Source organism: Saimiri boliviensis, chromosome 13 (assembly GCF_048565385.1).
Source record: "Saimiri boliviensis isolate mSaiBol1 chromosome 13, mSaiBol1.pri, whole genome shotgun sequence".
In the NCBI taxonomy this organism is placed as follows: Eukaryota; Metazoa; Chordata; class Mammalia; order Primates; family Cebidae; genus Saimiri; species Saimiri boliviensis.
In genome coordinates, this window is record NC_133461.1 from 39,253,743 (window position 1) to 39,279,689 (window position 25,947).

The following is a 25,947-nucleotide window of genomic DNA, read 5'->3' on the forward strand; positions in this document are numbered from 1 at the left end:
GACTTGGAAATTCTTAGCAATAGATGATCTAGCTAAACTCTTTTGTGATTCTGGAAAATAGGTATCTATCTCTTTGTGAGAAATAATAGCAGATTTGCGTATTCTCTAGCATTTTCTTTCAAATAAATTAAAATAAATTTCGTAAAAAAGAGAAAAGCATTGTCAAAATGTTTATAAAATTTAAAAACTGTTCATAAGCTTTTCAACTACAATCTTCCCAGGGGTAAGAACATGAAGGGAGCTATTGCTTAATCTAGATAATCAATGGCCAAGAAAACTACAAAAGAGAAAGCTTCTTTAGACATGAGTTAAAACCAGTTGGACTTTGTTATAGGTAGACAAAAATGGCTCCCACCTTTCCACTTCAAATTGATGGGCATAGGATCTAGCAATCTGAATTTTAACAAGTTCTCCAGGTGATTTTCATGTGCACTAAAGTTAGAAACCATCCATCTAGAAAAATAGTATCCAACCAATTGAGTTGGTGTGCAGAACAGAGAAATACTTGGAGTTGTGGCCCAGTAACCAACTAAAAACAAATAGATAAAGAGATAGGATTTATAATCCTTTGCATATATACCCAGTAATGGGATTGCTGGGTCAAATGGGATTTCTATTTTTAGGTCATTGAGGAATTGCCACACTGTCTTCCACAATGGTTGAACTAATTTACACTCCCACCACAGTGTAAAAGTGTTCCTATTTCTTCACATCCTCTCCAGCATCTGTTGTCTCCAGATTTTTTAATGATCACCATTCTAACTAGTGTGAGATGGTATCTCAATGTAGTTTTGATTTGCATTTCTCTAATGACCAGTGATGATGAGCATTTTTTCATATGTTTGTTGGCCTCCTGTATGTCTTCTTTTATAAAGTGTCTTTTCATACCCTTTGCCCACTTTTGAATGGGCTTGTTTTTTTCTTGTAGATCTGTTTTAGTTCTTTGTAAATTCTGCACTGGTTACTATAGCAAAGACTTGGAACCAACCCAAATGCCCATCGATGATAGACTGGACAGGGAAAATGTGGTACATATACACCATGGAATATTACGCAGCCATCAAAAACGATGAGTTTGTGTCCTTTGTAGGGACATGGATGAACCTGGAAACCATCATTCTCAGCAAACTGACACAAGAACAGAGAATTAAACACCGCATGTTTTCACTCATAGGTGGGTGTTGAACAATGAGAACACATGGACACGGGAAGGGGAGCACTACACACTGGGGTTCATTGGGGGAAATGGGGGAGGGATGGAGGGGTGGGGAGATGGGGAGAGATAGCATGGGGAGAAATGACAGATACAGGTGAGGGGAAGGAAGGCAACAAATCACACTGCCATGTGTGTACCTATGCAACAATCTTGCATGTTCTTCACATGTACCCCAAAACCTAAAATGAAATTTTAAAAAAAGAGAGACAGGACGAGATCCAGAATAAATTGATGCCACAAAATCTAAAATGCCATAGTTCAAACAAGGAGGTTGAGGTTGAACAAGTACCAGTGGGCACAGACATCAACATCTACAGAATGAAAACATGTCCTATTGTTTTAACATCCTGGAGGCTACTGTAGATCACAAGAAGGAACATGCTACGGAGGGCTTAGAGTGCAAATCAGACTGCAGTGGGCTGATAAGTAATGACGTTGAGCCATAAATGCCTAGGTATTTAAATGTGTGGCTCCATAAAGAAATAAAAAGATGATAATGAGAGAAAATTGTTGAATCAACAAAGAAATGGCTCCCTCCATTAGTATAAATTTTAAGATGTTAATATACACCAAGAGAAGAAATTGAAAAGAGAAGGTGTTAAGTCTCTAGAAAAGAAGATTACAGTGGCTTAAAAAGAGGTAACAAAGGAGAAATTTTAGGAAATTTGTCTAATAAATTGGCAGTCCAAAGATTGCAGGTAGAAACACACAAAATAATTACAAAACACTATTTTAAATATATATACACTCATATACCTACAGACATACAACACATGTTATATGAGTATGTATGTATATAAGCTTTTTTGTTGATGAAGAAATCCTGGTATCTCCTACCAAATGATGTTCACGACTGATTTGTCCTCTGGTCTTGCCTCAGTGCCCACAAAGGTTCCATTAAGTTGCCTATTTTGACACCAATCCAAAGGGGGATGTGTGTGTGTGTGTGTGTGTGTGTGTGTGTGTGTGTGTGTGTGTGTATGTGTGTGTATGAGATGTAGCAGATGTTGAAAAATGATATTAGTATTAAAAGTTGAAAAAAGCATAGTCCATGTCATAAACAAGATCAAATTAATATATACATATGTTCACAGTTCCCATTTCTTCTATATTCTGCAATAGATGTTGAAATTACATTTAATCTAATAATTTGAACAATTATGTAGTATTATTTGAGATAGTCCTAGAAGAGTTATCTGTCTCAACATATCTCACCTACCCATTCAAGTGCCAACTGGAAGTCCCTCTAAATTCAGATAATTTCTAGAAAAGCATACCAAAAACTAGAAGCTATGAATTACTTTCATGAGCAGTTTTCATTTGTGCTTCTCCCACCCTGCCCCCCATCGCTTTTTATTGTGATACAAATCACTAAGCTGAAATAGGATGAAAGGGACAGGGTGTAAATTAATAAAGTATAGGTTTGTATCTGTAGTTTCCCAAGTTCATTAATTGCTTCAGAAGCACTGTTGTGTAGACAAAGGGTTGAATACTTTTACTGCCAGTCGTGGCCCCTTTATTCAAGTCTTATTTTCACAGCCCCATCAGTCCAAAGTGCCATCCGTCTTCAGCCAGAAAGATTGCTTTATTACCACATTCATCAATTTGTACTCTGGGCTTGAGTTAGAAGTAACTTGGAAAGACAAAACTGTTACCTTAGTAATTGAATATGAAAGTCCTATTAGGATCCACTTTCACTAATCTGATATGAAAGTCACTAATGTGATATGACTTTAACATTGTATAAGCAACAATAAATTCTGCTATGATATGAATATTAATACAATGCAATGGGATACTGCTAGTATGTTAATGTGACGAGATACTACTAACAAGATATGAGGACCTTGATTGAAAAAATTAATATTACCTTGCCATAATTCTCTGAAACTGCAGTCACCGTTTTCTAACATAGCTCTTGTCTAGATTTTTGAAATAAATCATTTGCTTTCAGAGTCATAGACAAAATAAAAGGTCAGATTATTTGGATGTTCTAGGCAATGAAATATTTGTGAATATGGTAAATTTGTGTTGTGTTGCTTCTGTTCTTATTCCAGTTGTGTGCATTGCTTGATCAGGTTACATAAGTTATATAAAATGCAAGTTAACAGGGTTTCACACATCAATACGGACTTATCTACACTCCAGGAGGAAAGCTAAGGAAAAGTGGTAAGGCAGGTGAGTACCCCCATACAACACCAAGCAGGCAGATAATCTGCTAGTCATGAAAATATGATGATTGTGTTGTCCTTCCATTTTCAAACTTTTCGCACTCCTTCCTAAGTACGTGCAATTCTGGACTTGTATCTGTTATATTAATATCACTCCAAAAAAGATTCAGGGGCAAGTTAGTGAATATTTTATCATAAATCATGATATATGAATGACCTTAATTTTGCTCTGAGTTTTGACAAGTTTTAGTGCTTCAATTCTCTTATTAACGATATGTCTCAGAACTCATATGACAAATGTCAAGATTCCAGGGCTGAACACAGCTGGTACAGACATCCAAAGAGTGGCCAAATCTCCATTATTTAGCTTAGTCTTATAATTATACAAGTTGGGCATTACACCTTTAAAGACCTAGTAAATTAAAATACACATTACCATGATCACTTATAGATATATAAATAGAGAGTTAATGTTTTCTAAAAAATAGGATGCCTAATAGACAAATTGTATAAAATCTTGCCAATCCATGTCTGCATAAAATTTCAAGGCATAGGGTGGCTGGGGCCAATTGTTACCATTTCTAAATCAGTTTATTTTACTCAGAGATTTTCTATAACGAGAAAATATAACCATAAATTCATAGAAGTGGACTCAGTGGAGGGCTGAGAGTGAGGTGAATGTTACATAATAGGTTTACTTTCATGGTAGTAATACTTACTTAATAAGTGATGCATAATAAGGAAAGACAGTGAATTCTAAGTCCAAAGATGTAAATGAACTTTTAAAAGATTGGGTCTGCTAGTTGGTAGTGACATATTGTTAGCACAGGTAGAAACTAAATTAAGCTAACATATAATTTCATAAACTCTGACAAATCAAAAATGTTAACAACACAATTTGTTCTCCATTTGTTCAAAGAAAATTGGACCCCAAGTTAACATACAGTAACAAATACTTCCTTCTCATTTATCTATCATCTGGATGGAGCTAGATGATATCTACATAATAACAACAAATTGATATTTCATTTACAATGAAAAATAAAAAAATGATAAAAAAAAGTCTCTTTTTTAATTGAATAAAAAAGAAGTGAGCTTTTAAGGGGATTAAATTGGTTGATTATTTTTTCCACTACTGCCAATTTCAGAGTGGTCAGAACTGATTAGTAGTTTATGGCAAATTCTACTATTGGTACATTCTTTAATGTATGTTTCTTAATTACTAAATATATCTAATTATCAGTTTGATGTTGTTTTCCAGCTTGATTGTATTATGTCAAAGAGTGTGTGTATAGATACACACACACACACACACACACACACACACATACATATACATAATATATATATTTATTATTATTATTTACAACTTCAGGTCTTTAGATTTGTTGAGACTTTTTTGATGAATAATTTGATGTATTTGGGTTTTACAAAGGATCCTACTCACGGTGGGCTGGCACCCCAACTGTTGGTATTTTGATCCTGTAGCCTCCCATGAATGTCAGCAGCACTTCTCAAACTATCTGCTGTGTCTTATGAGGTTGGTGTACATATTATCTAGTAAAAATAGTGCTTTAAAGTCCTGGATAATTTTCTTCTTTGGGTTCTTGGCCTAGTCATTCTTTACTAATTCTTTTATACATATACAATATTAAATATATGTTATATAGTCTATATAAATATATATGACAGTATAGATCACACACCTATATATGTATTATTGTTATTCATAATACATAATTATGTATATAATTTATATATGTATTTATGTAATTACGTACATATGTATAATTTATATCTATTTAAATTATACACATATAAAGAATGACATACAAACACACACATACACACACACACACACACACACACACACATACACACACTTTTTATCTTTTTAGTTTTTCTGAATGTGAAGAATGCTTCAAATTTCTAAGCTCCCTCCTATTTCTTGATACTTTTTTTTGGGCACAATTTCCTGTCTTATAAAGTCAATATGAAACTTTCTGAAAATTTTTATAGGCAAAGTTTGCTTACATCATTAATTTTCTTTTCTGCTGTGTCCATTTTGTATAAGATGATACCCACTGAGTATTTATTTTTTATTGTTTTTTTAAACAATTTTATTTTTATATTCAAGCTCTCTAGTTAGTTCTATTTTCTTGATCCTAGTTTTATAGATGAAATATTATCTCTGATCCTTCCTAAAAAAACTGTTATGTTTATGTTTATGTTTTGTGGAGTATTTCCTTGGCTGTAACTTACTTAATTTGTCAAAGTGCACTGCCTTTGTTAACAAATCGTAGGCTGCCTGCATTTTGTCAGCACTTCTGCAGTTGTAATGCTTTGTGCTTCTGTTTGCTGCACCTTTGGATCATGCTGCCTTCTTGGGGACATGGTCCAGAGGTCCTGCTTTGCCTTGCATTCTACAGCGCATGGAGAGAGAGTCAGAAAGGGGAAAAACAGACTGTTGGTTAGTGGTCTGGGTGTCCTTATTTCCCACAAAGCACCACCAGCATCTGGAGAGCTGCTTCATCTCTAGTCCAAGATCCTGGAGTGTGTGTTGTTTCTTGGGGGCAATCAGCCCAGTACTGCTCACAAAATGAGGGCAGTGGGGTGATGGGTAACCATACCTCTGACTGCTCTTACTCTGACACTCCAGCTGATCACACTGCTTGGTGCCCCTCTCCTTCGCTTGCTCTAAACTCCACCAGTTATGAAATAGCTCTCTGCATGTCTCTGATACAGGCTCTCTCCTGCTTACCCTGGCCTGTAGCTTCCTCTTTAATCCTATCTGATTTTCTCCTTTCATGGTTCATGGTTTCTACTTCTGTGGGTCACCACACCATCTTCACTGTATTACAGGTTTCTTTCTTTTTGTTAATCTGTTCCATTATTTTTAGAAAGGTGCTATAAGATAAAGGTTCTGCAGCATAAACATAGTATGTCTTCTTGAAATGAAAAATCTCTCTAGATAAGAATGATTTTAAGAGGGGAAAGTAGATAAGGTGTTTCAGGGCAGACCAGAACACCTAGGAAACATAGCCCTAGGTGAGTTACTATAGTGGGAGACACTGAAAAGCAATACTTAATGTGCTGAACCAGAGAGCCAGCGACATGGAGAGAAAAGGCTGAAATGAAAAGGAGAATTTACACTGGTGAGAGTTTTTTTGTGACCAGAGTGAGAGCCCCTGTTTTGTTTCTGAATGTGAGAAAAAAGATCATGGCAACAGGAGAAGTCCTTGAGTTTTGTTTGTTTGCTTGTTTTTAATGCAGTTTCCATTTCATCTGTAGATGATGTCCCAGGTGGAGGATACTGAGATTGATAAAACTTAATTATATATTAGCAGAAGAACTAACCAAGTACAACGAAATAGAATCCAAATGCTTGGACTATCTAGTATTAAGAAAAGTAGTGAATGTCAGAGCATTTACTGACCCACATATTTTCTACCTGCCATAACTACAGGCTTTCACAAAGTTTCGTGCATTAACGTTTCATTGCCTCTGTTAACAATTAAATAGTGAATTTTCAGTGCCTGCAAGGTACTAGGCTAGGCATTTTTGAGGCTAAAACATGAACAAATTTTTGTTCTTGTATTCAAGAAGCTTACAATCTTGGAGAAACACTGTTATGCACATTAAAATACTGAGTAGAAGTGACCATTTTAATTTAAAAAGCCAAAGAGGCTATATCACTTTAGATAACAGGGAAATAAAGTCTAAAGAATCACAGTTTTAGGAGTGGAACATTTTAAAGAGAAACATCTCAAATAGAGGCAAAGCAAATAGAAAGGCTTGGACATGTTTGGGGTACAATAGTTTATTTACTCCAGCTCAGAATTCTTTAGAGAGAGTAGTATGCCAGATTTTAATATCGAATAAACATAGTATGTCGGGCCATTTCTTGCAAATCCTTGAGTATCAGGCTAAGTACTTGTAGCCTGGCTCCTACCCAGTTTTAAGTCAAAATTGAGGGATCCTTATACTGAAGGTTGGGAATCTGTGAAGCAAATATTGACCTCATTTCCCTCTAGCCCACCTCAACCTTGGCCCAACCAAAACACGAGGCTATGGTGAGCAGTAGTTAATGAGTTCATTCCATGCAATGCAAGAGATGATTGGAGTTCTCACTTTTACTCCGTCGAAGTAAGGTGAGTGAAGGGATGGAGGCAGAAGCTGTCTTCTCCATACTTATGATGTGGGGGAGGTTTCCAGTGTGTGGGTTGTTGTAGGAATGATTACATGCATGAAAGAACTTTGCTAGTAAGAGCAAAAAGATAGAAAGCACAGTAAGTTGCAGGAGTAGCAGGGTAGAGTGAATTATATCCAAGTTGTATTATAACTTTGAGTTAATCAGTTGCACAAAAGAAGAAAAATGGCACAGTCAAAGGACTGAGCTTCTGGATTCAAAAGAATTTAATGAGGCAAGATTCCACATCTGGCTAACAGTGCACAAAACATCATGGTCCTAATAATGGTCCCAACTCTTGAATTCTCCCCAGCCAACGCCACATGCTCTAGCAAAATAGGCACTTTGCACCCTCAGGAATCAGCCACAGGAGAAAACTTTGGATACATTTGCCAAGGTTCTAACTTACCTTTCTCAAAAACAGATAAGAAAACTGAGGTTTACATAATATCAGGATGTTCAGATTTTTTGTTTGCCCACTACCAAGTTCTATAAAAAATAAAGCATTCCCTTTGATCACTGGAGAAGGTAAGAAGAGCAACATTGGGCCAAATGGGTAACAAATGTTTCTTCAGTATTTCTAATTGTTATTTCTGTGCAGTATATAAATCTACCAGAATTAGCATTGTCTTTTAGAGATATAAGATGTATTTCAGTAGCAGGCAACTTTACTGATAACTTGCCTACTGCTTATCATAAAAATTAAATGAGATACTGTCAAATGTCAAATATTTATGGTCTTATAAGAACCATGAGTAACTGCAGTAAAAAGAACCCTGAAGTTACAAGCCAAGTCTAAACCGTGCCCTCCATTCAGAATAAATTAATATTTCAATCTAAATGAAGAGTTTTCTACTTCTTATCCTACCCATAGCTATGTAAAGTAAGGGTTTCTCATATTCCTGATTTACAGATAAGGGAACCAACGTCCAGAGCATAAGGTGATGTGCAAAGTCATGGGTCTATTATGTAGTGGAGCTGGAATTTAAGGCCAAAACTCTCAGACCCAACAGTGTATATTTTAAACTTAGTTCCACACAGCCTTCAAAAATTGATATTAAGCAGTTGAATGAGAAGTGTTGGTCACAGGTTCTTTCTTGCTGAGAATACAGGATTTCCTAAGCTGATAAGAAAATAGAGGAGAAAGTGCTGGAACCCAAGAGAGAAGAGTTTTTCTAATAAAATCCCTAACATATCTCTTACTCACCAACCACGGTCATGATAGAGCTGTATCTGTAGAGCATGAGGCCATAAGATGAGTTAGTCTAGTGCTTACTCTTCATATTTTCTATCTGAGAGTAGGTCCTCCATGCAAACTAGAGAAGTTCTGATTAAAAGTCAGTATGATACACCAAAGCAGAGCTAGGTAGAAAGGCACAGTCATGAGCACATCTAAAAGGGGTACAGTGTTTTCTAGTTGCCAAGGGGCCAAATAAACAAATTGTAGTTGGAGGATTCAATGGCAAGCCATGAGAACATTGCTTAAGTTCATCTGTAAAGTAGGAATAATCATAGTTCCTGTACAGAATTTTATAAAGATTAAATTAGGCATAATTCTTGAAAGCACCTAACACATTGCCTAAAGCTGCACCCAAACATCTTGTTTAAATTCTTGCTCTCACAGTGTATTTGTTTGTTTGTTTTTGTGTAAAGCTCATATTCCACTTCTTGGATGCATAGAAAGGGCAAAGGGACTGGTGGCCATTGAAATCTGAGGATAATATGGGAACAAGTGTGAGCGTGAGTTGGGCTGGCATCTCCTAGGCACAGCCTTGGAAAGTCATTTGGCAGGGGGAACTGCAAGTTTTACACTTCGAGAAGCCAAGAAGAAAATAGACACGGAAGTGAAGGAATCATTGTTACATGTGACTCTATGAGAGGAAGATGAAAGCCGAGATCACAGGAAATGCAGCAGGCAGTAGTTTGTTAAAAATGAAAAGTAACTAATTTTAGTTAGAAACTTTCTTTGGCTGCAATTACGTTCATCTGAAACTAGTTGTTGATTCAAAGTCAAACGTCTGTAGTGTTAAAATTATTCATGATATGAAAAAAAATCACCCAAGTCTCCTGCCTATATAAATATGTATGGCAGGATGCAGGCTGTTTGTATGCACAATAGGATAGCAATGGCTAAAGCTTTTCTCTTAGAGATCTCCCATAACCACCCACTGCTAAGTCATTTCATAATGCAGTAGTCACCAGTTATCCAAGGTTTCACTTTCCACAGTTTTGATTACCTATAGTCAACCATGGTCCAAAAATATTAAATGAAAAATTCCAGAAATAAACAATTCATGATTATAAAATTGTATACCATTTGGAGTAGCCCAGGAAGTGAATAATCCCTTCGTACAATGTCTCCATTCTGTCTACCCTCCTGTCCATGAGTCACTTCATAGCAGTCCTGGTTTTCAGATCAACTGTCATGCTATTGCAGCACCTGTGTTCAAGTCACCCTTATTTTACTTAATAATGGTACAAAACCACAAGTGTACTGTGCTTATTTTATAAATTAAACTTCTTATAGGTATGTATGTATAGGCAAAATCATAGCATCCATAGGGTTCAGTACTAGCCATGGCTTCAGGCATCTACCATAGATCCTGGAATGTATCCCTTACAGATAACCTGATGGATTTTTAAAAAAGTATTAGAGCTGAAATATCAGCTCACTCTTCCAGAGATGTTGCTTTAGGTAAAGTGGAGGAAGGAACAGGCTTAAAAAGGCTAATGTCACACACCCCTCTCTGCAGGACTTCTCCCTTCCGCAGAAGCTCTTATAAGAAACAGGAGTCTGTAGAGTACAGAGAGTAGTGAGAGGTCTGCAAGCATATCATATGAGTCTGTTGAAAAGCAGGTTGGAGAAAACATTAAGGTGATGGCTTCAAATAGCAAAAGGACTGTCTCATATAATAATTAACTTTATTTTTCTTCAAAAAGTAGGATGAAAATCCACAAAAACAGGGAATGAGTTCAATATTCTCTCAGTAGAATAACTTTCTAATAAAATCCTCAAGACAGAGCAGATATTATGGGAGTGTTGAGTTTCCTGAGATTTGCAGTATTCAAATGACTCTCATGCATGATCTGTTCACACAGAAGCTCTAGTGTGATACTTGCCTCAAGTAGGGAAACCCTTATATTAGACTTTGCAATGTAACTCTGTGAAGAACCCCAATGGTGCCCATGCTCACTGGTCATTCTGAAAGCCATTTTTCATAATAGGAAAGACTAAAGCCAAGTCAGTCATTGTGAAATTCATCACTGTCATATACATAAAAGAATATGAGTTGCAAGGTTCCCCCAAAAAATCTTCCCTTTCAAATTTAATGAAATAGAACAACACAAGCCCAGTTACCCCTATCATTTATTTGTGTTTCTCCATTCACCAAAGATAGCCACTATTCTGATACTTATACATCCATGTCTGTCTGTCTGTCTGTCTGTCTACCTATCTTTCCAACCATCCATCTATCCAGCCTCCTGCGTGCTTTTGTATTTTTTCTGTATATGTCAAATATTCCATAAACAATATATAGTACCATTTTATTTGGCTTAAAAATGTATGTAGATTTTCAACTTCTTTTACTCAGTATGGTTTTTATATCTATTTATTTTAATACAAATTGATCTAGATCATTAATATACTGCTTTATTATAAGAATAATGTTAGATATTTATTCTTTACCAAACTGATAAGCATAGCACACTCTCCCATTTATTTGTCAGTTTTCCACAGTGTTGCAATAAACATGTTTCTATGAATCTCCTTCAGCACATGTTCAAACAAATGTTTTCTAAGGTAAGATGCCAGAAATTGGAATATATGTATCATAAACTATAGACAGTTTTGACTTCCCTGCATTTTATCCAATCACTCTGCAAAATGGTGGTATCAAACTACACTGACATTTGCAATTTATAAAAATGTATACTCCTAATGTTTTCACCAAACATGGTTTGTCTAATCTTGTTCATCTGACAGGTATGCAATTTTAAATCTTTTGATTTAAATTTCTCTTATTAGTAGTAAAGTTAGGTGGTGTGAGATTTTTGTTTGTTTTGCCTTTTATTTGCCAGTAGATTTCTTGTTTGAATTGCCTATTAAACTTCTTTACTTATTTTAAAACACTTTTCTTAAAAGATTGTGAGTATTTTTATATGTTCTAGATAATTTATACCAGTTCATCAGGTAGTCATGTGGGAATAGTTCATTATTAGTTTATTGTAGACAAAAAAATCAGTTTTAATCTTTGTAATGCATTATTTTAAAGTTTTATTTAAAACATTATCTTATATTGATATAAAGAAGGTATTCTCACAGATATTCTTTTAAAACTGGCCATATTTTAAAACATTTTTTTTATTTTAATCCATTTAAATGGGATTAGATTTTTCAATAAGGAAAGCAAATTGCCGTTATCCAATTACTGAATTGTCTGTAATTTTCTTTCTTACTTGCAATGCCTGCTTTTTTACATAATAAATTCCCATACTATACTGCATGTGTTTATGCTTTGGCACTCTCTCATCTTGTCTGCTGTCTATTACCTACCATACTGTTTTAATAACTACTGTTCTAAAATAAGTTTTGTCTTGTTTTGGTCCCCATAATTAATTTTCACAAAATAGTCTTGGCTGTTTTTAGTGGTAAAACTTTTTAAATAAATTATGTAATCAGTTTGTAAGATTGCACTGGAAAAGTCGTTGGGAGATTTAATGAAATTGTGTGCTCCTTAAGGATAAATTGATGAGAGATTTTTCATATTTGCTACAGTTAAAGGTCCCACTGATCTCTCCAGTGATTTTGATACCATTGCATTTTATTCAATAAATTTTCAAAATTGTTCTTGTAAACTATACATCTTTTGTAAGATTTATTTCTAGGTTCTTTGTAGATGCAATTATAAATTGCTATTTTTTATAAATTAACATATCTAATTATTACTTGCATGTGGAAATACCACTAATATTTCTTTATATTGATTGTCTTGGTTTCAATAATTGTACTGAAATCTTCTATTAGTTATAATAGACTGCTTGTATATTCTCTTCCTTTAGGCATTTTTTTACCAAGAATTATAGGATCTGCGACTAATATGTTATTTTGTCCTTAAATTACCTAGAAGTTTTGATTTACTTAGAGCTTTCTTTTAGTACTGTCCAATTCTCCACCAAAATGAAGAGCAGCATTCTTCAGTCATTTCTATGAACTCAAAAATTGTTTTCTAAAAATCATCTTTCTATTTACTAATTATTTATAGTTTACCAAGTTCCTCAGAGAATTATGCAACCCCCAAATCAAATTTTAGAATTTTCCATTTTTCTTTTATGACTATTGTCTCTTTCTTTCTTTCTTTCTTTCTTTTCTTTTTATTTTCTGTAAGATGTGGTCTCATTCTGCAGCTCAGGATGGAGTGCAGTGGCATGATCATGGCTCACTGTAGCTTTACCTGCCCAAGCTCCTGCGATCCTTCCATCTCAGCCTCCCAGGTAGCTTGGACTACAAGCAACCTCATCAAACCCAGCTAATTTCTGTACTTTTTGTAGAGATGAGTACAGAAATCTCCATATTGCCCAGACTAGTCTCGAACACCTAGGCTCAAGCATCTGTCTGCCTCAGCCTCCCAAAGGGCTAGGATTACAGGCTTGAGCCACCTTACCCGGCCTCTATTTCTTTTGAGGCTTTGTTTTATAAGACAATAATGTGTTCCTTATGACTTAAATATTTCAGAGTTATATAATCTCCTTCTTTAATAATATTTTATTTTATTTTTCTTACAGAATGTTTTGGATGATATTTAAAAGTTCCTCTAGATTTCATTTGCCTAGTCTTTGCCAATAGGTATCGTTTCAATCATTGTACTTCCAAACTTTTTCTTGATTCTTCATGTTTTACATTTTACTCATATAACTCATATAAATAGCATGAAGAACATTTTTCCTTGGGTTGTAGCCTGCAGGTCCTAGTTTTATTTTAGAAAATCCCAATTCTTAGTTCTCATATAGCTCAGACCTATGGCATTGTCCCTTCTTTATGTAAGTAGATTGAAATCCAAAGCCTGAGCTGTTGCTGGCCCCCTTATCTTCACTGCTTTATCTTTACTTTGAGAAAGTGAATATTTCTCTTTCTTTTATACAAACTCAGCCATGTATTAAATATTTTTGGTCCTATTTTATTTCGTTTTATTTAACATGCTGTAGTGGGAGAATGTCAACACTATTTTAGTCCACGATTTTACTAGAAACAGACCACTCCAGACCCATTTCTATTCTGAAATTACCCACAGCCTCCTAAATCATACTTTCCATTTATAATTAGACTTATTGCCTGGTGATCAGTCATTTGGATTAACAAAGAATAAACAAAGAACAATTATAAGCCTGAGGCTCGGCCGGGCACAGTGGCTCACACCAATCTCAGCACTTTGGGAAGCTGAGGTGGGTGATTACATGACATTAGGGGTTCAAGACCAGCCTGCCCAACATGGTGAAACCTTATCTCTACTAAAAATACAAAAGTTAGCTGGGTGCTGTGGCACACCCCTGTAATCCCAGATACTTGGGAGGCTGAGGCATGAGAATTGCTTGAACCTGGAAGGTGAAGGTTGCAGTGAGCCAAGATTGCACCACTGCACTCCAGCTTGGGTGACAGAGTGAGACTATTTTATCTTATGATGATTTTATATTTTGGAGTCCTTTTCTTGTACATACTCAACTTGATGCTGGTAGGTAAAGCAGACACATACTATATTTGCTATTTTATAGATGTCAAAATGGAACTTTTTTGACCTCAGAACTTTCTAGCATGCCATGACTCATTGCATTTAATACTGGGTCAAAGCTTGTCTATCCTAACATTGGAGGCCATGAGGAAATGGTAAGTAAAACTGAGAAATAGAAAACAACATCACAGTCCAGTAGGATGCGCCACCAACTAAGAAGTCTATTTTTCACTTTTGCATTTACAGTATACTCAGTTAAAGCTTAATGTTTATTGAACTGAATTAAAATAATTTTATATTCAGCTATTTGGTAGATTGCCAAAAAGATGTAGTTATGGTAGAGAAGATAGAAATATGTTTAACCTTTTTTGAAACCCATTAAACCTTAATAGTGTCTTCCATTCTTGTCATTAACAAGAATTAGAAAATCTGCACTGTGAAAAATAAAAATAATAATTTATCATTGGTAACATGTTTTTAACTGATTTTATGATTTTTGTTTGTTTTTTGAGATGGAGTCTCGTTCTGTTGCCCAGGCTGGAATGCAGTGGCACGATCTCGGCTCACTGCAACTTCCGCCTCCCAGGTTCAAGCAATTCTCCTGCCTCAGCCTCCCAAGTAGCTGGAATTACAGGTGTACACCACCATGCCTGGCTAATTTTTTGTATTCTTAGTAGAGACAGGGTTTTGCCATGTTGGCCAGGCTGGTCTCAAACTCCTGACCTCATGATCTGTCCACCTTGGCCTTCCAAAGTGCTGGGATTACAGATGTGAGCCACCATGCCTGGCCTATGATTTCTATTTAAATTGTTTAATGATGCAATATGAATATCCTTGTCTAACATTAAGGCAATCAATCACTAAATTATGTCTCATATGTTACCTGAGTGTTCACTCTGCTCAGGTTCTTGGGCTAAATATTGAGGAATGTACAAAAAAGAATCAAGCCTGATGCCTGCCTTTCAGCCTCTTAAAACCCAGCAAGTTAACTTATTTTATGGATATAATTTATGTAAGCATATTATTAAGTTTCCAGTTAAAAATCTACTTTAGGACAGATAAAAATAAAGTCATAAAAGTTTAATGAAAAGAAATAGTAACACTATCCATGTGGAAATAAGGTTTCTATGAGAGGTTATAATTCTCTCATAGAAATCCTTATATGGGTCTTTTTCATAAGTGTTGAGTAAATTTGTGATGCCCCAATATTAAATGGGTTATCAAAGATACGGAGAACATTAATGATGACTTGGACAAATCTCAAATCTTCTGAATTCTAATCTAATACATCTACTAAGATTCTTGTTAATGTATTAGAAAAGGATGAAATATATACATATTTAACAAATTTTTAAGGAAACATGTACATTTAATTTAAAACGATATGGTTTACCTATTGCATTTCTGAGTTTAAAACACAGGCAGAATAATCACCCTAATATGTCTTTGACTTTAAAACTTGAATAGAATTCCCACCTACGTCATTAAAATCACACCCTAACTGAGTCAGCTCAACAAACAGTAATCCATCTCATTTGTAATGTGAAGATGATGAGGTCCATTTCTTCAATGGCAGAAATGTCACTGAGACTTTTTGTGGGATGATGAAGCTGTAGCCACTGGCTCTAGAGACCAGCTTGATAGCATTTCTTCTCAGTTCTACATTCAATTATGTAATATAAAATCAGCCATGGTGGGAGTATTTACACCATGGAAATTAGCAAAAGCTACAAATCAGGGGTAATTTTTGTTTGTTTGTTGTTTGTATTAGATCTATTTGCTAAAAATTTACTAGCACATAATTTGGCTTTCTATTCCTTCAATAGAAGACGGAATCAAATTAAGTCATTCTTTAAGACCAGCAGGATTAGAGCTCAAAGACCTATTTCTTTACTCCCATGCTGTTGTGGATGGACCAAACCACTGGCATAATCAAAAGCAGCAAACAAACACCATCAGAGTTTTCCCATACCCAGCCAGGGCGAAAATGTAATTAGCAAAAAATGCTAGGCGAGAGCATTGTGTGACCAGAGCTATTCAATCAGAAAGTGCTGATTGAACATATATAAGCACAATCAAAGCCTTTATTTAAATAGGGGTTACAGTCCTAATAAAACACAAAGGGAAGTAGGGGCATAGGCCTCCTCGACAGGTAATGAAAGAAAAAATTAAACTCATCCAATTACATCTGGGGAAAAATCCATTACCTATAACAGAGAGAGGACTGCCCCAGGAAAATTCAGATGCAAAACTAATAATGAAGGCACACTGTCCTTTCAACAGATTCTAAATGAGCTCTAATTTTCTTATATCCACCATTCCCAAACTATATAAATTTCAACTAAGCAGAAAAAAGTGACATGCTAGCACAATTGTTATTCCAAACAGGCCCAGCTGCTTGCTCACCTTAATTAGACCTAATCCCAAAAGGGAGCCAATCTTTCCTTATTTTCTTCTATGAGCTCACCTGATTTCCCTCAACTTTTCTTTTCTAATAGATTTTGCTGTAACCTTTCGGCAACTGTCGTTTTAGATACTCTCCCAGGAATCACAGTATCTCTGGTTCCTTGGCCAAACAGAACTTGAGCTTGTGAGGCACGGAAGAGGAGAAAATTGGGGTGCTGATCTGAAGGCAGGGTGTCTGTAAAAAAAGTTCAACTTAGTCACCCTCCTTTAAATCTCTTGCTATCTCCTGTACATATATTTCTATTGATATTTGGAAATCTAGAATGACAGAATTAAATACATTTGAGATAATCTTGTCCTGCCTTCTATTGAATGACTTTTGAAATGGCTTTCAGATAAAATGGTGAAAAGTACATCTTAAAGGCTCAATTTTATCAGGAAACTAAGGGGGTCTTACAAGTTGCAAAGGTAGTTAACCCCTTAAGAGCCGATATCCTGTGTAGCAATCCAGCTGCTGTCAGCGATATTCAGCTTTGTTGGGCACTAAACTCTGTGAGAACTTAAGATATGTCTTAAAACTAATTTTTTCTCTAATGTGATCAGTCCAAGCTAAAAGTGTTCCTTAAATGTTTATAAACGTTTATAAAAACAATTTGGCTTCAAGTCATAGAAACAAAGCCCTATTTGATATCAGAGCTGGAAATGAATTTAGGTATCCTTCCAAAAAAAGGAATTTATCCAAGGTCTGTTGGTTATACATCAACTCAGTAAATACTTACGGAACAATGGGGTGGACCAGTGGATGCATTTGGTTCTATGAGCTGTGTATGAGTACAAAAATCCTTCTCTCTCAATAAAAAGACATTTTGAAAGAAAAAATAGGTCTTAATTTATACATACAAAACAAAGTAGAAAGTAGAGAAAGTGGGCCAGGCATAGTGGCTCACGCCTGTAATCCCAGTATTTTGGGAGGCCAAGGCAGAAGGATCACAAGGTCAGGAGTTTGAGAACAGCCTAACCAATATGGTGGAACCCTATCGCCACTAAAAATACAAAAATTAGCTGGGCCTGGTGGTGCGTGCCTGTAATCCCAGCTACTTGGGAGGATGAAGCTGGAGAATCGCTTGAACCCAGGAGGCAGAGGCTGCAGTGAGCCAAGTTCGTGCCATGCACTCCAGCCTGGGCGACAGAGTGAAACTCCGTTACCCCAACCCCCACTCCAAAAAAAAGAAAAAGAAATGAAAAAACATGTTGTCCACTGTTCCATACATGGTAGAGAAGCACTGGCATAGAGAAATTCAGAGAATCAGATGCCCATGGACTGAAAAGACCACAGGATTTTTTATAGAGAAGGTAAAATTTAATCAAAACTTTGAAAGCTCAGTAATATTTAGAAAACATATCGGAAAATAGATAGCCAAAGCACTGTAAGATAATCCGATAAAAACCTAAAGCATTTTTATAAGCTTCCTGTGCTTCCAGAAGAAAGAACTTAACAAAAGATTTTTTTCTGACCATGCCGTCTGCACTGATCTCTCAACTAAAAGCTGATAGCACTTATTGCTCATCTGATGTATATTCCTATATTGCCATTCAAATCTTGAATCTTTATTCAACATTTCATGCATATATATCATGTCTTCTCAAATAGCAGCAAACTCCTGAGGGCAAGAGCAGCATAGAATATTCTTTATGTTTCCACAAATGTATTATGCATTCCCGTATCCCCCAATGCATCACATAAGTCGAAACAGAAATGTAAGCTGCATTGATTAAAGGAGGAACACAAGGAGATGAAGAAAAGAAGGAAAGGGAAGATATGGAGGAGAGATAGAAAGGACGAAAAGAGCATAGTTGTTCAAGTGGATGACTTGAGATTGTAATGTACAACCCAGACACAGGAAAGGTTGCTTTCTTTTACATTTCCAAATGCCTTTGCCTGCCTTCATCAGTTTGATAATAATGCTACTATGAGTTTGGCTGAACAACACCTGTTTTCAAAACACAGCCTGAGAACTTGGACACAAGTAAGTGCACTAAATGGAAAAGGTAACATTTAAAAACAAATCTGGCAAGAACTGCCACTTTTCCATCCCCACAAATTTTTAGTGGGGACCGCTGTATTTGCTCCCCATTTGCTAAATTTGAGGAATGTCTCTATTAAGGAAAACAAGCCCAAACCAGGTGCCTCCCAGCTAGCTATTTTTACAAAAGCAGTTATATTGGGGCAAATTCCTCTATTTTGGTCCCATTAACAAAGATCCTCAAAAACACTACCACACAAACTTCATTTTCATGTCTTTTTCTTTTTCTTTCTCCTAGTTTCTCTTTTCTGAGTGTGCGGTAATAACATGCCGTCAGTGTCACCTCTACAAAGGCATAACTTCAGTTTGGGCAAGTGTAACTATTCCCAGAGTAAGTCGCCAGACAGGCATTTGCTCAAATTAGCTTTAAAAAAGTTGTCACATCTGTGTATGTGGGATGTCTTTGGAGTGTAGAAAGAAAGAAAGCAGAGAAATGTATTCTTTCAAAAATCTGCCACTGCAAATTCCTGCCATCCATTCTCATGTTTTTGCTTTTTTTCTTTTTCTCAAAAAAAGGCAATTTGTGCTTATATGGAGTGGGAAGAGCAGCTGAAGGAAAAGAGAGGGAGAGTCTGACAGAAAGAGAGAGACTGGTATTTTCCTAAGATTCATCAGAAAAAAATACCCTGCCATCTGACAAAACAGAATAACTGATCACTCCTCCCCCCAATACAAAAGGCTTTGGAAGGGAGATGCATTGCTCTCAGAAGGAGACATCCAGTCACCAATCAGGAAGGAAGAGAGGTAGGAGCAACAGTTAAGACACTCATACATATTCATGACATTTGCAACTACAGCTTCCTGATTTTAACCTAGCAAAAGAACATTCAGGACACAGACAGCTCCACCATTTTCAGGATCATTACAAAGACATAACAATCTACTGATAATTCACTTCTAATCTTACATGATCAAGAAATAGAAGGTAGTATGAAAACTGACCAACTGGACAGCTGCTTCGTCAAGGATAATGGATGTCACCTTCCCAGTGTCATCCTGGGTACTCATCAATAAATGTGTAAATAGTTGGTCCTGTGCTAGCGATGGTGATGGAAAGCATGCATTTAGTCTAGTTGAAAAGACCAAGCACACATGAAACAACAAGCACACGTAACACAACAAGCCATAGCACATACTAAATTATCAAATCCAGAGGGAGGAAATCACCATTATGTCCCCTAACAGTTTTTATAACATTCCCCATTCTCCCATACCTATGTCAAAAAACAAAAACCAGAAAAAACAAATCCTACTCTCTGAAGGTGTCTTGCAGTCTGATCGAGCTGTCATGAATTATTTAGAATACAGGGTTAGGCAAGACCTATAAGAATTGCTCTTTCAGTAATCATTAAATGAGCACCTTATGTGTTCTCTCTCTCTCTCTCTCTCTCACACACACACACACACACACACACACACACACAGAGAGAGAGAGAGAGAGAGAGAGAGAGAAAAGAGAGAGAAAGTTCTCCCCCCACCCCACTCTTCTCTCTCTCTTTCTTTTCACACTGGACTAGAATGGAAGTGTCTGGGGGAAGACCTGGGAAGTTAGGGTGGAACTGATTCTTGCCAACCACTCCACCTCCACCCCACCCATACAAATAATAAAGTAGCACATTATCTCTTGCAATGGTAGAAGAGAATAACACAATGGATCTTGAAAGGACCTCCCTTGATGAATAATTGAATTTTAATTACTCCACTTTAATATCATTTTCTTATAAAATCTATCCTCTAGACCCCAGACTTTATCATACCCCTTTATAATTCACTTTTATAACACTTTGTTTCCTCTTCATTATCTTAACTCTAATTAAATAATCAATAAAGTAATTATTTGTTAAAAGACCATGTGCCCTACTAGAATATAAACTCATTGAGGGAACAGACTTCAACTCCTTCACTCCCCTATTATTAGCACCACAAAGAGTGTTTGAGAATTCTACTTCCTTAACAAATATTTATTGACTGAATAGAGAGGCTTAGAAGGTTGTTTGTATAATTTGTTTACCAATGTTTGGTAAGCCAGTAATTCGTAGACCTCTTGGCTATGCTACCTTCATTTGGTAAGCCAGTAATCATAAAATTTCCCTTACCATTGTTGCCATTCAATGTTTTTGAGCTTTAATTATGTTAAACATTAAGAAAAATATATTCAAACTTTCATTTGAGGTATTCTTAAATAACACAAATTCTAAACAAGAGTTTCGTAACTTTTCAGGATGCAGACTTTTCCAAACAGGCTGTGATCAAACGCATCAGTGATTTCACTTCTATAGTCACATTTGTTCTGTTGAATAGCTTGGATATTAACTCTTGAAAAAAAATTTAGCTTTTCTAAATTTTGTATTTACAAATATGGGAATGAAGATTCAGAGATCATCGGTATTTCCCAGTAACAAAGATTGATAATGAATGATTACCTACTATGTGTCAGGCTGATTAATGAGCAAGTTGAAACCAAAACATAAGCTTATGAAAGTTTGCAAATTTCTTGAATTCTCAGGCCCATGGTATTTCTCCAACCACGTATTTTTTTTTTTAAGGGTGAATAAGGCCAAAAAAAAAAAAAAAAAAAAAAAAAGGAGGGAATCTTGGAGATATCTAAATTGTGTTCTTGCTTTTTTCTCTTCCCAGTTTATCTCATAGTTTAAAGAGTTTCTTCCACCCTTAACCACTCCCTGCTTAAAATTTACAATGTTCCAGGGAAGAAAGGCTGCTATGACCATCCTTGATCAGAACAATGAGTTAATCACCTTCAAGTAACCTCTGCCTAACCACAGAGAAATTCTAATTCCTTGGACTATCCTGAGAGGTCAATTCAATCAAAACAGCCAATCCATTTGAGAATTAAGAGACAATAAGAAAGAGAGAATTTATTTGCATGTTATTTTATTTTTATTTTAAAATTATTTTCAAATTTTATTTTGTTTTTTGAAAGGTGTTATTTTAAAATTTATTTTAAAATGTTGAATTTTTAGTCACTTAGGTAAATTTTGGATTTCTGAGAAGTCTTTGATTTTTGGCTGCCTCATTTATTAACAAAATAAATGACCTATGTAGATGCAATACTGGTGTCTCAAATTCAGCATTACATTCAGAGCTTAATAAGCACAAATCATAAAAGGCAACCCTTTTGATGTATTCATACACCATACAAAACTATTTAACATGATTGTTTGTACTTCTGTCATACAGTCACAAATAATATTTCAACCATAATTCATGAACCAGTAATCCTTGATGAAGTCAACAAATATTTAATCAATATGCATCATATGTACTGTGCATATACTCTCTTTCTTTAAACCGCAAGGAAACTTACAGCCAAATCTGACAATGACCATTTCATGTTTACTTTTCCCTTTGCACCAACTCTCTTATTTTTTACATTACTTTAAAAAATCTGGGTTTTTTTTTTATTGACACATAGTAATTATATATATTTACAAGGTACATTGTGATTTTTCAATACATACAGAGATCAGATCATGGTAATTACCATTTTCATCATCTCAAGCATTTATCATTTCTTCATATGGGAAACATTCAGTATTGTTCTTCTAGGTATTTGAAACTATTCTGCATGTTACTGTTAACTATTGTCATCCTTACAGTGCTATAGAACACAAAAACATATTCCTCTTACCTACCTGTAATTCTACATCTTTTAATGAATCTCTCCATATCCCCCATTTTCTCCTATCTTTCCCAACTTCTAGTATCCTCTCTTCTATTTTTTATTTCTATGAGATCATTTTTCTTATTATTCTTGGTTCTTTGTTAGCTGCCTCAAATCTTTAAGGGAACTATGGGAATATCCATTTATGGATACATACAATCAATGACTATGCAATTCAGATTTTCCCAAGCCAATCCCAGTTTAAAATATTCTGCTTCACTTTTGTCTCAAAAGGCATCAAATGATCTATGACTGTTCATTTAAAAAAATAAAAAATTCAATGAACCATATCACTAAGCACAATAATTACAATGTGGATTAGTTTCTAAACTCTAAAGCCACAAAAAGATAGGGAGTAATGGGCCAAATACATGCCAAATTTTCCCATGAAAATGGGACCTTCCCAAAGTGTTTTATGTACATTCTTTTCATTCAGAAACCTATCTGCTTAATTTTGCATTCGGGATCCTTTTATGTGCCTTTTAGGATGGCAGGAGAGATCCTAAATATGGCTGCTCCAGCCAGACAACAACAAATGAAATAGTTATCTGTACATGTGTGTATTTGTATTTCTTCTAATATATGCAAGTCATTAAAAGTCTAATTCTTAAAAGTGTATATGATTTGAGGAATTTTAATGTCATTACATTCACAAATTGTGAAAAAAAATCCATACTGAAACCACATGTTCTGGTTTGGAGTTTCTAAAACATGGTCATTTTCTCCATTTACAAAAGCACAAATATAGGCATTTTTACACCATGTGTTCTGGGGAAAAATAATATGTTCTAGAAGACAGAAACTATAACAGAAAGAGAGCTAGAGAAATATGTAGAGGGGTGAAAATACAGAGATACACTCACACATGTCTACATTCTTTTCTACACCAACCTGCCAAAAGGAATAAAGGGTCACTTTTTTTCTACTCTAAAGGAAATATGAGAGTTTATTTGGTAGAAAATATGAGAATATACTAACTATGAGAGTATGTTTATTGGGGAAGATATTTATGTATGCCAGGAAAACTCAGGTGAACCTGTACTTTGCTCTTCAATTTCATTTATGTTGTGCCTGTAGAGTTTTTATACATTTCTTTTGTCTTTGTTTTAGTGATAAGACATCTTGTTTTGTTAGTGTTTGCTTTTTTTGGTTTTGGTTTTGGTTTTGTTTCTTGTTTTCCCAGATGTGACATTACACAGAACTTGGTCTTAAGTTCCAAAAATCTTGCCAATTTTACAGACATGGCAAGTGGAAAGAGAGAGTGATGTAAGCAAAATGTCCAAATATTAATGAGAAAGAAATCTGATAAACATCTGTAAGATAAAGGCTAAAATGATATTGCATAAATTTTTTAAACAAATGTTCTTTTCTTTCCGAAGCATGTAGTTTTTACTAAGCAAATAAACTACAGATGGGAACAAAAAAACATTATTTGTGCCTGCCTGTGTTTTGAAGGAGGCCTGCAGTTTTCGATTTGTATAAATTTCCAAACTTCAGTATTAGATGCAGCAGAAGCTAAGGCATCAATATGTCCAATGTATCCAAGATGAAACACATTAGAAATCCATAAAACCAACACAGTGTCAATTTTGTTTAAATTATCACCCTTCAGCATTTGAAGTATCAGCTGTATTTAGTAGCACAGAATAGGGTAAGCTTTTTATTTCCCTGTGACTCAGTGCAACTTTTATTTTGTACAATGTTCACATATCAAGTAAACTGTGTTAGCCATAGGGGGAAATTTCTGAGAATCAAAGAGAAATGCATGTTTCATAATCATTACTGGAGACTGAGAAGAAGCATTATGAAGTTGAGTAACTCTGCCCTTCCTGAGAGTTCATAAAATCAGGACTCTAATTCTTGTTCTCTAATAAACCAGGTACTGGGTTGACCTTGACCACCAAATCTCTTCACTCCTTGGAGACATCAGATTGTTATAAATAAAAAAAAGTTGGGGATACATGAGTTACTGCCTGGTAGCTTTTGTTCTAACTATTATCTAAATGTCTGTTAACTAGGAGGAAAAAAAGAAAGAAAATAACTTTGAGAAAGTTATTTTTCTTTTCTTCTACTCTCCTTATCGAAAAGTGATTTCTAACAAACCTAACATTTTAGATTATAGTTTATATGATTTATGATATTTTGCTGTGATTTTTCCCTACAATGTAAAATATACATGTTTTGGGAACTGCTGTTTAACCTTATTTCATCATTCATACTTTGATGCATTAACAATTACAGCACATCTGATGCAACTAATTAAATAAAAGTAAACTCATATAAAGTTTCATTATTATTATAATTGATCTGTAACAGAGTAATACAGCCATATCTATTATTTTGTTGACAAATTAAGTTAAAATATTTCTTATTTTTACTGCATTCTTTACAAATAATTTCTCACTTCTAGGAAAAAGAATCTCAGTTATTTTGGCTTTCTGAATAGAGAAAGATTTTAAATTAATGCATTTAGGATCTTCTTTGTTTCTGTAGTGGTTAAATGTTTAATTGAAAAAGAATAATTTATAATGACTAATTGCATTTTTTGAGATGAATTATACCAAATTAATACTAGAAATGGTCTGGTAAGACAGGGTCCTTTCAGACTGGGTCGCTTGATTCAAACAGTGCCTGGCAGAACATTTGTGTGGAGAGAGGGCTATGCTAATAGGCTAGGCAAGGGAGTTAGGAGGAGAATAACAGCCTTTCTGCCAATCACTAGAATGAGCATCGCCTGGAGCACAGCGGCTAATGAAGTCAAGTAAGCTTCTCCATCCAATGTGTATACATAGCAGAGATAAAAGGCAGGTGGGGCAATTACCTTTGCTGAAGTTCATGGCCACAGACTCAGTCCAACTTTCTATCAGCCATCATGAACATTCAAGCGCCAAGTAATCAGGAAATCTCAGGAAAACATGTTGGGCATCAAGGTAGATCTGTGGAGGTAGTGAGAATAAAGACATTAACTATGAAATCTGAAATTCAGGCTCTAATCTCTATTTTGCCTCCCTGTGTAATTTTGATTTACAGTTAAATCAAAACTTAAATTTAGAATATAGCTTATTTTTCAAATCAGAAAATGATAGATGCTCAATAAATATTTGATGAATGGATTAATGAATTCCAAATTGTTGATTCTTATTTCATGTGCCCAAACAAACAAAAAACACAATCTCTTTTTTTGTTTTCATTTACTGTGCTATTAGAAGCATCTCTAGGATGCAGTTGTCCATGAAAACTGGGCCAGAGGATAAATCTCAATAAGGGAGACCCTGATGTTTTTTAAAATTACAGTTCCCAAACTCTGGCCCATTATATGTGATTCAAACTGCATCTGAGTTCTGGAAATAACCAGACCTCAATAAATCGTAAGATGGATGTTTTGTACAAGAGGATCCTTCTATAAATGGGCATTGCTTGTTCCAGCTATCTTAAAGGATGAAGAATAATCATTCTCACTTTTAAATTCCATTT

General features: G+C 35.3%; 1 long non-coding RNA gene across 1 annotated transcript in view; it reads right to left on the bottom strand.

Moving 5' to 3' along the window:
• The window catches only part of LOC141580934 (uncharacterized), a 287,460-nt gene that overhangs the window by 91,105 nt on the left and 170,408 nt on the right, over window positions 1-25,947 (bottom strand). Inside the window, exon 2 of the long non-coding RNA XR_012513358.1 lies at window positions 25,295-25,409. This is a non-coding gene — a long non-coding RNA (uncharacterized LOC141580934). The remainder of the gene's footprint in view (window positions 1-25,294; window positions 25,410-25,947) is intronic.